Raw genomic sequence first — 14,627 nt, 5'->3', positions numbered from 1 at the left:
ATGCAGGCTTCTCTTAACGACCCTCTGTTATCAACTCCGCTAACAGCCACAAAATCTCCGCCGCACGAAGCCCACTGGTAGCTGCTGAATCACATGCTTCCCCAAAACGTCGCGCTGTCAGAACACTGGGAGCTACACACACCAACAAGTCCATACTGCAGGCTGCAGCCAGAACAATTTTCTACATTCAAACATCGACGGCCTCTTCTCTCTAAAAATTCACCAGACCGCTTCTACCACCAGCAAAGAAGTTTCCATCCCTAATTCCTCTGTGATTCCCACTAACCTAAACATTAAGCTGGCATTGAAGGGTGTGAATTACCCCGGCCAATCTGTTCTTTTAAATACAGCTTTTAGCAAGTTTTGAAAGGAGAAGAGCAGAACTTGCTATGCCAATAATATCGAGTCTTCTGTGGCGAAGTGCTTTTTGCATAGAAAACAAAGCGGTCAGTTGAAGAGGAATAATATCAGTACTTTGTTTAAAACTGTGTGTAAAAAGCTGTCTCTTTATCATTAACAATAAGTTGTAAAACGTGAATGGGGAGTGACAGTCTTCAAGTTTGTGAGAAGATCGCGCCCTGGTGGAATAAAGGCACGAACAGCTTACAGCACCTAGAATTACCAGGAAGTATTTAGAGTAAAACGGTGTGTAAAAGCTGCCTTTATGAATGAGAGAAAAAAAAATATATATATAAAATAGTAAAATGGAAGGGGAGTGATAGATTTAAATTAATCGTGAAGTGGAGCGCCCCCTGTATAAAGTAAAAGTGAGAAAAGCTTACAGCACCTGGTATTCCCAGGTGGTCTCCCATCCAAGTACTAACCAGAACCTACCCTGCTTAGCTTCCGAGATCAGACGATATCGGGCGTGTTCAGGGTGGTATGGCCATAAGCGAGAGACGCGACCAAAAACAGCCCTTTTGCATTACACGCGTCTATACATGCCAGTTAGTCCCATTGGATCCTACTCCTGGTTTTTTTTTTTTTTTATCTGACTCACACTGCAGCACCACCATCCAATCGGCAGCGCCGGACCCACACCAAACATTCACCAAACTACTCAGCCGGCAGCCTACCACAATTATTCCATTCTTTCCGCATCCGCACACTTCCTTCTTTTTAACTCCTTTTCACTACCGCACAGGTTAATCGCCGCACGTCCCCCGACGGCAAACATTACTCCTTTGCCTACCTCATGCAGGCTTCTCTTAACGACCCTCTGTTATCAACTCCGCTAACAGCCACAAAATCTCCGCCGCACGAAGCCCACTGGTAGCTGCTGAATCACATGCTTCCCCAAAACGTCGCGCTGTCAGAACACTGGGAGCTACACACACCAACAAGTCCATACTGCAGGCTGCAGCCAGAACAATTTTCTACATTCAAACATCGACGGCCTCTTCTCTCTAAAAATTCACCAGACCGCTTCTACCACCAGCAAAGAAGTTTCCATCCCTAATTCCTCTGTGATTCCCACTAACCTAAACATTAAGCTGGCATTGAAGGGTGTGAATTACCCCGGCCAATCTGTTCTTTTAAATACAGCTTTTAGCAAGTTTTGAAAGGAGAAGAGCAGAACTTGCTATGCCAATAATATCGAGTCTTCTGTGGCGAAGTGCTTTTTGCATAGAAAACAAAGCGGTCAGTTGAAGAGGAATAATATCAGTACTTTGTTTAAAACTGTGTGTAAAAAGCTGTCTCTTTATCATTAACAATAAGTTGTAAAACGTGAATGGGGAGTGACAGTCTTCAAGTTTGTGAGAAGATCGCGCCCTGGTGGAATAAAGGCACGAACAGCTTACAGCACCTAGAATTACCAGGAAGTATTTAGAGTAAAACGGTTTCTAAAAGCTGCCTTTAGGAATGAGAGAAAAAAAAAAATATATATATATAAAATAGTAAAATGGAAGGGGAGTGATAGATTTAAATTAATCGTGAAGTGGAGCGCCCCCTGTATAAAGTAAAAGTGAGAAAGGCTTACAGCACCTGGTATTCCCAGGAGGTCTCCCATCCAAGTACTAACCAGACCCTACCCTGCTTGGCTTCCGAGATCAGACGAGATCGGGCGTGTTCAGGGTGGTATGGCCGTAAGCGAGGGATGCTACCAAAAACAGCCCTTTTGCATTACACGCGTCTATACATGCCAGTTAGTCCCATTGGATCCTACTCCTGGTTTTTTTTTTTTTTTTTATCTGACTCACACTGCAGCCCCACCATCCAATCGGCAGCGCCGGACCCACACCAAACATTCACCAAACTACTCAGCCGGCAGCCTACCACAATTATTCCATTCTTTCCGCATTCGCACACTTCCTTCTCTTTAACTCCTTTTCACTACCGCACAGGTTAATCGCCGCACGTCCCCCGCCGGCAAACATTACTCCTTTGCCTACTGCATGCAGGCTTCTCTTAACGACCCTCTGTTATCAACTCCGCTAACAGCCACAAAATCTCCGCCGCACGAAGCCCACTGGTAGCTGCTGAATCACATGCTTCCCCAAAACGTCGCCCTGTCAGAACACTGGGAGCTACACACACCAACAAGTCCATACTGCAAGCAGCAGCCAGAACAATTTTCTACATTCAAACATCGACGGCCTCTTCTCTCTAAAAATTCAGCAGACCGCTTCTACCACCAGCAAAGAAGTTTCCATCCCTAATTCCTCTGTGATTCCCACTAACCTAAACATTAAGCTGGCATTGAAGGGTGTGAATTACCCTGGCCAATCTGTTCTTTTAAATACAGCTTTTAGCAAGTTTTGAAAGGAGAAGAGCAGAACTTGCTATGCCAATAATATCGAGTCTTCTGTGGCGAAGTGGTTTTTGCATAGAAAACAAAGCGGTCAGTTGAAGAGGAATAATATCAGTACTTTGTTTAAAACTGTGTGTAAAAAGCTGTCTCTTTATCATCAACAATAAGTTGTAAAACGTGAATGGGGAGTGACAGTCTTCAAGTTTGTGAGAAGATCGCGCCCTGGTGGAATAAAGGCACGAACAGCTTACAGCACCTAGAATTACCAGGAAGTATTTAGAGTAAAACGGTTTCTAAAAGCTGCCTTTATGAATGAGAGAAAAAAAAAATATATATATAAAATAGTAAAATGGAAGGGGAGTGATAGATTTAAATTAATCGTGAAGTGGAGCGCCCCCTGTATAAAGTAAAAGTGAGAAAAGCTTACAGCACCTGATATTCCCAGGCGGTCTCCCATCCAAGTACTAACCATACCCTACCCTGCTTAGCTTCCGAGATCAGACGAGATCAGGCGTGTTCAGGGTGGTATGGCCGTAAACGAGAGATGCTACCGAAAACAGCCCTTTTGCATTACACGCCTCTATACATGCCAGTTGGTCCCATTGGATACTACTAATGTTCTTTTTTTTTTTTTATCTGACTCACACTGCAGCCCCACCATCCAATCGGCAGCGCCGGACCCACACCAAACATTCACCAAACTACTCAGCCGGCAGCCTACCACAATTATTCCATTCTTTCCGCATCCGCACACTTCCTTCTTTTTAACTCCTTTTCACTACCGCACAGGTTAATCGCCGCACGTCCCCCGCCGGCAAACATTACTCCTTTGCCTACTGCATGCAGGCTTCTCTTAACGACCCTCTGTTATCAACTCCGCTAACAGCCACAAAATCTCCGCCGCACGAAGCCCACTGGTAGCTGCTGAATCACATGCTTCCCCAAAACGTCGCGCTGTCAGAACACTGGGAGCTACACACACCAACAAGTCCATACTGCAGGCTGCAGCCAGAACAATTTTCTACATTCAAACATCGACGGCCTCTTCTCTCTAAAAATTCACCAGACCGCTTCTACCACCAGCAAAGAAGTTTCCATCCCTAATTCCTCTGTGATTCCCACTAACCTAAACATTAAGCTGGCATTGAAGGGTGTGAATTACCCCGGCCAATCTGTTCTTTTAAATACAGCTTTTAGCAAGTTTTGAAAGGAGAAGAGCAGAACTTGCTATGCCGATAATATCGAGTCTTCTGTGGCGAAGTGGTTTTTGCATAGAAAACAAAGCGGTCAGTTGAAGAGGAATAATATCAGTACTTTGTTTAAAACTGTGTGTAAAAAGCTGTCTCTTTATCATTAACAATAAGTTGTAAAACGTGAATGGGGAGTGACAGTCTTCAAGTTTGTGAGAAGATCGCGCCCTGGTGGAATAAAGGCACGAACAGCTTACAGCACCTAGAATTACCAGGAAGTATTTAGAGTAAAACGGTGTGTAAAAGCTGCCTTTATGAATGAGAGAAAAATATATATATATATAAAATATTAAAATGGAAGGGGAGTGATAGATTTAAATTAATCGTGAAGTGGAGCGCCCCCTGTATAAAGTAAAAGTGAGAAAAGCTTACAGCACCTGGTATTCCCAGGAGGTCTCCCATCCAAGTACTAACCAGACCCTACCCTGCTTGGCTTCCGAGATCGGATGAGATCGGGTGCGTTCAGGGTGGTATGGCCATAAGCGAGAGACGCGACCAAAAACAGCCCTTTTGCATTACACGCGTCTATACATGCCAGTTAGTCCCATTGGATCCTACTCCTGGTTTTTTTTTTTTTTATCTGACTCACACTGCAGCACCACCATCCAATCGGCAGCGCCGGACCCACACCAAACATTCACCAAACTACTCAGCCGGCAGCCTACCACAATTATTCCATTCTTTCCGCATCCGCACACTTCCTCCTTTTTAACTCCTTTTCACTACCGCACAGGTTAATCGCCGCACGTCCCCCGCCGGCAAACATTACTCCTTTGCCTACTGCATGCAGGCTTCTCTTAACGACCCTCTGTTATCAACTCCGCTAACAGCCACAAAATCTCCGCCGCACGAAGCCCACTGGTAGCTGCTGAATCACATGCTTCCCCAAAACGTCGCGCTGTCAGAACACTGGGAGCTACACACACCAACAAGTCCATACTGCAGGCTGCAGCCAGAACAATTTTCTACATTCAAACATCGACGGCCTCTTCTCTCTAAAAATTCACCAGACCGCTTCTACCACCAGCAAAGAAGTTTCCATCCCTAATTCCTCTGTGATTCCCACTAACCTAAACATTAAGCTGGCATTGAAGGGTGTGAATTACCCCGGCCAATCTGTTCTTTTAAATACAGCTTTTAGCAAGTTTTGAAAGGAGAAGAGCAGAACTTGCTATGCCAATAATATCGAGTCTTCTGTGGCGAAGTGGTTTTTGCATAGAAAACAAAGCGGTCAGTTGAAGAGGAATAATATCAGTACTTTGTTTAAAACTGTGTGTAAAAAGCTGTCTCTTTATCATTAACAATAAGTTGTAAAACGTGAATGGGGAGTGACAGTCTTCAAGTTTGTGAGAAGATCGCGCCCTGGTGGAATAAAGGCACGAACAGCTTACAGCACCTAGAATTACCAGGAAGTATTTAGAGTAAAACGGTGTGTAAAAGCTGCCTTTATGAATGAGAGAAAAAAATATATATATATAAAATAGTAAAATGGAAGGGGAGTGCTAGATTTAAATTAATCGTGAAGTGGAGCGCCCCCTGTATAAAGTAAAAGTGAGAAAAGCTTACAGCACCTGGTATTCCCAGGTGGTTTCCCATCCAAGTACTAACCAGACCCTACCCTGCTTAGCTTCCAAAATTAGACGAGATCGGGCATGTTCAGAGTGGTATGGCCGTAAGCGAGAGATGCTACCAAAAACAGCCCTTTTGCATTACACGCCTCTATACATGCCAGTTAGTCCCATTGGATCCTACTCCTGTTTTTTTTTTTTTTTATCTGACTCACACTCCAGCCCCACCATCCAATCGGCAGCGCCGGACCCACACCAAACATTCACCAAACTACTCAGCCGGCAGCCTACCACAATTATTCCATTCTTTCCGCATCCGCACACTTCCTTCTTTTTAACTCCTTTTCACTACCGCACAGGTTAATCGCCGCACGTCCCCCGCCGGCAAACATTACTCCTTTGCCTACTGCATGCAGGCTTCTATTAACGACCCTCTGTTATCAACTCCGCTAACAGCCACAAAATCTCCGCCGCACGAAGCCCACTGGTAGCTGCTGAATCAGATGCTTCCCCAAAACATCGCGCTGTCAGAACACTGGGAGCTACACACACCAACAAGTCCATACTGCAGGCTGCAGCCAGAACAATTTTCTACATTCAAACATCGACGGCCTCTTCTCTCTAAAAATTCACCAGACCGCTTCTACCACCAGCAAAGAAGTTTCCATCCCTAATTCCTCTGTGATTCCCACTAACCTAAACATTAAGCTGGCATTGAAGGGTGTGAATTACCCCGGCCAACCTGTTCTTTTAAATACAGCTTTTAGCAAGTTTTGAAAGGAGAAGAGCAGAACTTGCTATGCCAATAATATCGAGTCTTCTGTGGCGAAGTGCTTTTTGCATAGAAAACAAAGCGGTCAGTTGAAGAGGAATAATATCAGTGCTTTGTTTAAAACTGTGTGTAAAAAGCTGTCTCTTTATCATTAACAATAAGTTGTAAAACGTGAATGGGGAGTGACAGTCTTCAAGTTTGTGAGAAGATCGCGCCCTGGTGGAATAAAGGCACGAACAGCTTACAGCACCTAGAATTACCAGGAAGTATTTAGAGTAAAACGGTTTCTAAAAGCTGCCTTTATGAATGAGAGAAAAAAAAAATATATATATAAAATAGTAAAATGGAAGGGGATTGATAGATTTAAATTAATCGTGAAGTGGAGCGCCCCCTGTATAAAGTAAAAGTGAGAAAAGCTTACAGCACCTGGTATTCCCAGGTGGTCTCCCATCCAAGTACTAACCAGACCCTACCCTGCTTAGCTTCCGAGATCAGACGAGATCAGGCGTGTTCAGGGTGGTATGGCCGTAAGCGAGAGATGCTACCGAAAACAGCCCTTTTGCATTACACGCCTCTATACATGCCAGTTGGTCCCATTGGATACTACTAATGTTCTTTTTTTTTTTTTTATCTGACTCACACTGCAGCCCCACCATCCAATCGGCAGCGCCGGACCCACACCAAACATTCACCAAACTACTCAGCCGGCAGCCTACCACAATTATTCCATTCTTTCCGCATTCGCACACTTCCTTCTTTTTAACTCCTTTTCAGTACTGCACAGGTTAATCGCCGCACGTCCCCCGCCGGCAAACATTACTCCTTTGCCTACTGCATGCAGGCTTCTCTTAACGACCCTCTGTTATCAACTCCGCTAACAGCCACAAAATCTCCGCCGCACGAAGCCCACTGGAAGCTGCTGAATCACATGCTTCCCCAAAACGTCGCGCTGTCAGAACACTGGGAGCTACACACACCAACAAGTCCATACTGCAGGCTGCAGCCAGAACAATTTTCTACATTCAAACATCGACGGCCTCTTCTCTCTAAAAATTCACCAGACCGCTTCTACCACCAGCAAAGAAGTTTCCATCCCTAATTCCTCTGTGATTCCCACTAACCTAAACATTAAGCTGGCATTGAAGGGTGTGAATTACCCCGGCCAATCTGTTCTTTTAAATACAGCTTTTAGCAAGTTTTGAAAGGAGAAGAGCAGAACTTGCTATGCCAATAATATCGAGTCTTCTGTGGCGAAGTGGTTTTTGAATAGAAAACAAAGCGGTCAGTTGAAGAGGAATAATATCAGTACTTTGTTTAAAACTGTGTGTAAAAAGCTGTCTCTTTATCATTAACAATAAGTTGTAAAACGTGAATGGGGAGTGACAGTCTTCAAGTTTGTGAGAAGATCGCGCCCTGGTGGAATAAAGGCACGAACAGCTTACAGCACCTAGAATTACCAGGAAGTATTTAGAGTAAAACGGTGTGTAAAAGCTGCCTTTAGGAATGAGAGAAAAAAAAAATATATATATATATATAAAATAGTAAAATGGAAGGGGAGTGATAGATTTAAATTAATCGTGAAGTGGAGCGCCCCCTGTATAAAGTAAAAGTGAGAAAGGCTTACAGCACCTGGTATTCCCAGAAGGTCTCCCATCCAAGTACTAACTAGACCCTACCCTGCTTGGCTTCCGAGATCAGACGAGATCGGGCGTGTTCAGGGTGGTATGGCCGTAAGCGAGGGATGCTACCAAAAACAGCCCTTTTGCATTACACGCGTCTATACATGCCAGTTAGTCCCATTGGATCCTACTCCTGGTTTTTTTTTTTTTTTTATCTGACTCACACTGCAGCCCCACCATCCAATCGGCAGCGCCGGACCCACACCAAACATTCACCAAACTACTCAGCCGGCAGCCTACCACAATTATTCCATTCTTTCCGCATCCGCACACTTCCTTCTCTTTAACTCCTTTTCACTACCGCACAGGTTAATCGCCGCACGTCCCCCGCCGGCAAACATTACTCCTTTGCCTACTGCATGCAGGCTTCTCTTAACGACCCTCTGTTATCAACTCCGCTAACAGCCACAAAATCTCCGCCGCACGAAGCCCACTGGTAGCTGCTGAATCACATGCTTCCCCAAAACGTCGCGCTGTCAGAACACTGGGAGCTACACACACCAACAAGTCCATACTGCAAGCTGCAGCCAGAACAATTTTCTACATTCAAACATCGACGGCCTCTTCTCTCTAAAAATTCAGCAGACCGCTTCTACCACCAGCAAAGAAGTTTCCATCCCTAATTCCTCTGTGATTCCCACTAACCTAAACATTAAGCTGGCATTGAAGGGTGTGAATTACCCTGGCCAATCTGTTCTTTTAAATACAGCTTTTAGCAAGTTTTGAAAGGAGAAGAGCAGAACTTGCTATGCCAATAATATCGAGTCTTCTGTGGCGAAGTGGTTTTTGCATAGAAAACAAAGCGGTCAGTTGAAGAGGAATAATATCAGTACTTTGTTTAAAACTGTGTGTAAAAAGCTGTCTCTTTATCATCAACAATAAGTTGTAAAACGTGAATGGGGAGTGACAGTCTTCAAGTTTGTGAGAAGATCGCGCCCTGGTGGAATAAAGGCACGAACAGCTTACAGCACCTAGAATTACCAGGAAGTATTTAGAGTAAAACGGTTTCTAAAAGCTGCCTTTATGAATGAGAGAAAAAAAATATATATATATAAAATAGTAAAATGGAAGGGGATTGATAGATTTAAATTAATCGTGAAGTGGAGCGCCCCCTGTATAAAGTAAAAGTGAGAAAAGCTTACAGCACCTGGTATTCCCAGGTGGTCTCCCATCCAAGTACTAACCAGACCCTACCCTGCTTAGCTTCCGAGATCAGACGAGATCAGGCGTGTTCAGGGTGGTATGGCCGTAAGCGAGAGATGCTCCCGAAAACAGCCCTTTTGCATTACACGCCTCTATACATGCCAGTTGGTCCCATTGGATACTACTAATGTTCTTTTTTTTTTTTTTATCTGACTCACACTGCAGCCCCACCATCCAATCGGCAGCGCCGGACCCACACCAAACATTCACCAAACTACTCAGCCGGCAGCCTACCACAATTATTCCATTCTTTCCGCATCCGCACACTTCCTTCTTTTTAACTCCTTTTCACTACCGCACAGGTTAATCGCCGCACGTCCCCCGCCGGCAAACATTACTCCTTTGCCTACTGCATGCAGGCTTCTCTTAACGACCCTCTGTTATCAACTCCGCTAACAGCCACAAAATCTCCGCCGCACGAAGCCCACTGGTAGCTGCTGAATCACATGCTTCCACAAAACGTCGCGCTGTCAGAACACTGGGAGCTACACACACCAACAAGTCCATACTGCAGGCTGCAGCCAGAACAATTTTCTACATTCAAACATCGACGGCCTCTTCTCTCTAAAAATTCACCAGACCGCTTCTACCACCAGCAAAGAAGTTTCCATCCCTAATTCCTCTGTGATTCCCACTAACCTAAACATTAAGCTGGCATTGAAGGGTGTGAATTACCCCGCCCAATCTGTTCTTTTAAATACAGCTTTTAGCAAGTTTTGAAAGGAGAAGAGCAGAACTTGCTATGCCAATAATATCGAGTCTTCTGTGGCGAAGTGCTTTTTGCATAGAAAACAAAGCGGTCAGTTGAAGAGGAATAATATCAGTGCTTTGTTTAAAACTGTGTGTAAAAAGCTGTCTCTTTATCATTAACAATAAGTTGTAAAACGTGAATGGGGAGTGACAGTCTTCAAGTTTGTGAGAAGATCGCGCCCTGGTGGAATAAAGGCACGAACAGCTTACAGCACCTAGAATTACCAGGAAGTATTTAGAGTAAAACGGTTTCTAAAAGCTGCCTTTAGGAATGAGAGAAAAAAATATATATATATATATAAAATAGTAAAATGGAAGGGGAGTGATAGATTTAAATTAATCGTGAAGTGGAGCGCCCCCTGTATAAAGTAAAAGTGAGAAAGGCTTACAGCACCTGGTATTCCCAGGAGGTCTCCCATCCAAGTATTAACCAGACCCTACCCTGCTTGGCTTCCAAGATCAGACGAGATCGGGCGTGTTCATGGTGGTATGGCCGTAAGCGAGGGATGCTACCAAAAACAGCCCTTTTGCATTACACGCGTCTATACATGCCAGTTAGTCCCATTGGATCCTACTCCTGGTTTTTTTTTTTTTTTTATCTGACTCACACTGCAGCCCCACCATCCAATCGGCAGCGCCGGACCCACACCAAACATTCACCAAACTACTCAGCCGGCAGCCTACCACAATTATTCCATTCTTTCCGCATCCGCACACTTCCTTCTCTTTAACTCCTTTTCACTACCGCACAGGTTAATCGCCGCACGTCCCCCGCCGGCAAACATTACTCCTTTGCCTACTGCATGCAGGCTTCTCTTAACGACCCTCTGTTATCAACTCCGCTAACAGCCACAAAATCTCCGCCGCACGAAGCCCTCTGGTAGCTGCTGAATCACATGCTTCCCCAAAACGTCGCGCTGTCAGAACACTGGGAGCTACACACACCAACAAGTCCATACTGCAAGCAGCAGCCAGAACAATTTTCTACATTCAAACATCGACGGCCTCTTCTCTCTAAAAATTCAGCAGACCGCTTCTACCACCAGCAAAGAAGTTTCCATCCCTAATTCCTCTGTGATTCCCACTAACCTAAACATTAAGCTGGCATTGAAGGGTGTGAATTACCCTGGCCAATCTGTTCTTTTAAATACAGCTTTTAGCAAGTTTTGAAAGGAGAAGAGCAGAACTTGCTATGCCAATGTTAGGTTGAAGAAACTGTTAGTAATCATTTGTTATCATTTCTGTATAATCAGCAATGAGTGTAAATATGTATATACATTATTTTGTTTTTCTTTACCTTCATACTTTAGATTATATTAGTTTACATGTATCCTGAGCACGTGTTTAAATAGTTGTCTACCTGAGGAAAACCAGAACTTCTTCTTACTCTCACAGTCTTTTCTTTGTTCTCACTCCAAGACCCCTGCCCCCCATTGACTATAAATAAAGGTGCCAAGGGGAACCACCCTTTGTAACACATTCCTTTGTAGCCTACCATGCAGAGAGTGTGGTTACCCTTGTGCAAGTAAAACTCTAAGTGTGTTGTCTCGTAATTAATGGTGTGTACAGAGTTGGAGTGGAAAGCCTGTCGCTTTCTCCAACATATACTGTATTGTAGTTTGGTCCTGTGTGCAGAGTTGGAGTGGAAAGCCTGACGCTTTCTCCAACATATAATTTGGTCCTTCGAGCCAGATCCGAGGACACCTGACGACATCGCCAGCGCACCGAGAGGAGCGACACCGAAGTCTGTCGACAGCCACTCGGAGACGGGTGCAAGAAAGACCTGTGATGTGAATTCGTCATCAGGCCGGTGGTTAGAACTGCGCTCGACGTCTGGTGATGTCTGACGGACCTCGGTGGCGGAACACAGGCACACAGGACAGGTGAGACAACAAAGGTTATTCAGCGAAATAACCGGGTCAATTGACGTGGGTTAGGCTTAGCCGTAATTAAGCAGAAAAGGGGTTAGGCTTAGCCGTAATTAAGCAGAAAAGGGGTTAGGCTTAGCCGTAATTAAGCGAAATATGAACATGCATGTATTGTGTGAATGACTGGACTAAGACTATTATAGAGGCTTAGAGTTGCTTTGGTCAGTCCATTTCTTATTTTGCCTGGTGGGAAAGAAGTACTGGTGATTGAAGGATCAAGGACGGGTTTCATCCCTGAAAACCGATACCGCTGCACGAACAGCGTGCAGTAGAAGGCCGTATTGGTGTCCTCCCATATATCTCATACCAGTGAATTTCCACCCAGGACCTGTGTAGTGCGGAGACGGGAAAGAAAAAAAAATGGGAAAGAATCAGAGTAAGAGGGAGATGAGAAGTTTATGGAAGGATATAAACCAGGTTCAGGACAAATAAGTAATCAGAGGTGGAGAAAAAAACATGGGTTTGAAGGGAAACTCCACACTCCAGATATCTTAAAATTACAAGGAAATTTAAGACTAGAAATGTTACAAACCTTGAAGAAAGGAAAATTGGAGAAAAGGAAAAAAGAATATAAGTATTCAGATAATTGGTTGGAACAAAGTAAGTTAAGAGATGTACGTAGAAAGCAGAAAAAGGATGATAGAAAGGATAAATTAACTGCAGCCGCTCTAGTCACTTTAGATGATGAGACGGTGGCCAAAATAAAACATAGAGAAAATAGACCACCAACACCACCACTATTGCCTGCCCCCATGCAACCCGTAGATAGAAGGGAAATAAAACAACCATCAGCTACGGGCACAATACCAAAGAAGCCATCAGCTCTTCCTTCTTCCCCCATTATAACTAGGAGTAGAGATCCTACGTTATACCCTGTGCGCGATCTAGCTACTGCTAAGGTTCGATGGCATCCGCGAAATGAAGGCATTGATATTGATAGTGAAGAGGAAGAAATAGAATTACAATGCCCCCTAGTGGAGGTGGCAAACCCTAATAGAGAGCCAGATGGAGGACCTGAAACAATGTTAGTCTATAGACCATGGACAGCTGAAGATAGAACGGCAGCATTAAAGGGAATACCTCCTGTTGATGAATGGGTACCAGAATTTTGGACAGCAATATTGGAACTACAGAGCAGTTTCCACCTGAATGGTAGAGAAATGTTCCAATGTTTAAGACAGCTGTTCAATCATAAATGGGGAAGAGTAGCAGGAGACTTTACTGGTCATGGACCAGACAATCAACCACTTGCACATAATTCACAAGCTCTGCAACAGAGTATGCAGCAATTACATGGAAGGATAGAGACAGTGTTTATGAGACGAGCAGATTATGGTAGAATTGCACAATGCAAGCAAAAAGATGGAGAAGAGCCAGAGGACTTTATGGATAGGATGAGAGTGGTGTTTAGAGGGAATTCAGGAATTCCTCATAATGAGGAAAATGGAGGAGTTTATCAGCAACAGTTAAAACGTGCGTTCATCGCAGGGCTAAAACCTGAACTGAAGAGATACATAGATAAACATTGGGTACATCAGAATACTGGTTCAGTACAGCAAGCCCTAGAATATGCCCAACACGCCCATACAGCACAAAAACAGAAATCAGATGCAGTGTTTGCTGCTAATGATACTGTTGCAATAATACATATGAATCCTCCGGGGAGGGGAGGGTTCAGAGGAAGGTCACGAGGCCGAGGAAGGGGGAGAGGTGCTTTTAGGAGCAATCAGCGAAATTTATTACAGCAAGATAACACTTGCTGGACATGCGGAAAACTTGGGCACTTAGCTAGGCAATGTAGAACCAAGTTTATAAACAACCCAAATTCCACAGAGAATCAATGACAATTAGCCTGTGAACCATCAAAGGAGCCAGATAAGCTGCAAAAACAGGATGAGACAGAAGAGATAGATTTGCAAGCAGTTTGCCAACTGCTAGCACTAAAACAACTTGAAGAACTACCAAAACGAAGGCTTATTATAAATGGGAAAATATATGAGTGCCTATGTGATACCGGAGCCTGTAGAACAGTGTTAACCACTAGCCCTCCAAGGGTCACCTTTTCTTCGTCCTCCATAAATATCCGAACTGCAGGAGGCCAAGCTGAAAGTCATCAATTGACAAATCCAGTTAGCATAAAAGATGAGGAAACAGAGTTAGAATGTCACGCCCAAGTGCTAATAAGCCCTTCATGTCCAGTCAATCTGTTAGGAAGGGATCTTATGATACAAATGGGTATTAGTGTGACTGCAACACCCACTGGCATGAAGGCTATAGTAGAAAAGCAAACTTTCGTGATACATGGCATGTCAGCTCCACAGTATTATTGGTCCCTAGATCTGGGGGGGACAGCACAGACACGTGAAATATTGAGAAAAACTAGAGAAAAGCAGTCCCCTAAACAAACCCAGTTCATGCCTGGCGATGCCTTACACGTCACTATGTGGTACAAAGGCACCCCAGGACCAGATTATGCCTATGACAAAACGTTTCATGCCCTTCAAGATACTTGTATCACCTTACAACATATATATGTTAACTCCACTACTGGCTTTTCTGCTGCTTCAGTCATCTTATCTAATAAACAACAGGCTGTGTTCAGAGGGGAAACACCACACGTATCTCTATCAAAACCACCTCAGATGCAGTGGAGGGATGTAGAGATGTTCTTACGAGATTCCATGCACAGTTACAATGACTACCAACCCGTACCTGGCTCCTTTTG

The 14,627-nt window shown here is 44.3% G+C and overlaps 1 protein-coding gene, 8 non-coding genes and 1 pseudogene across 9 annotated transcripts in view; 1 reads left to right on the top strand and 9 right to left on the bottom strand.

Moving 5' to 3' along the window:
• Positions 1-14,627, top strand: part of LOC125715120 (uncharacterized) — a 1,180,389-nt gene that overhangs the window by 941,147 nt on the left and 224,615 nt on the right. The window lies entirely within an intron of this gene.
• LOC125736955 (5S ribosomal RNA) lies at positions 776-894 on the bottom strand. The gene has a single exon (XR_007396222.1). It is a non-coding gene; the product is annotated as a 5S ribosomal RNA (ribosomal RNA).
• LOC125732434 (5S ribosomal RNA) lies at positions 1,975-2,093 on the bottom strand. Its single transcript, XR_007391814.1, has one exon. It is a non-coding gene; the product is annotated as a 5S ribosomal RNA (ribosomal RNA).
• LOC125736553 (5S ribosomal RNA) lies at positions 3,173-3,291 on the bottom strand. The gene has a single exon (XR_007395831.1). It is a non-coding gene; the product is annotated as a 5S ribosomal RNA (ribosomal RNA).
• On the bottom strand, positions 4,368-4,486 carry LOC125733870 (5S ribosomal RNA). The gene has a single exon (XR_007393203.1). It is a non-coding gene; the product is annotated as a 5S ribosomal RNA (ribosomal RNA).
• On the bottom strand, positions 5,562-5,680 carry LOC125731405 (5S ribosomal RNA; annotated as a pseudogene).
• Positions 6,757-6,875, bottom strand: LOC125733254 (5S ribosomal RNA). Its single transcript, XR_007392604.1, has one exon. It is a non-coding gene; the product is annotated as a 5S ribosomal RNA (ribosomal RNA).
• Positions 7,960-8,078, bottom strand: LOC125734946 (5S ribosomal RNA). Its single transcript, XR_007394247.1, has one exon. It is a non-coding gene; the product is annotated as a 5S ribosomal RNA (ribosomal RNA).
• Positions 9,157-9,275, bottom strand: LOC125733253 (5S ribosomal RNA). The gene has a single exon (XR_007392603.1). It is a non-coding gene; the product is annotated as a 5S ribosomal RNA (ribosomal RNA).
• LOC125737146 (5S ribosomal RNA) lies at positions 10,357-10,475 on the bottom strand. Its single transcript, XR_007396412.1, has one exon. It is a non-coding gene; the product is annotated as a 5S ribosomal RNA (ribosomal RNA).

This window comes from Brienomyrus brachyistius, chromosome 2 (assembly GCF_023856365.1).
Source record: "Brienomyrus brachyistius isolate T26 chromosome 2, BBRACH_0.4, whole genome shotgun sequence".
Classification (NCBI taxonomy): Eukaryota; Metazoa; Chordata; class Actinopteri; order Osteoglossiformes; family Mormyridae; genus Brienomyrus; species Brienomyrus brachyistius.
This window is presented reverse-complemented; position numbering and strand designations above follow the sequence as displayed.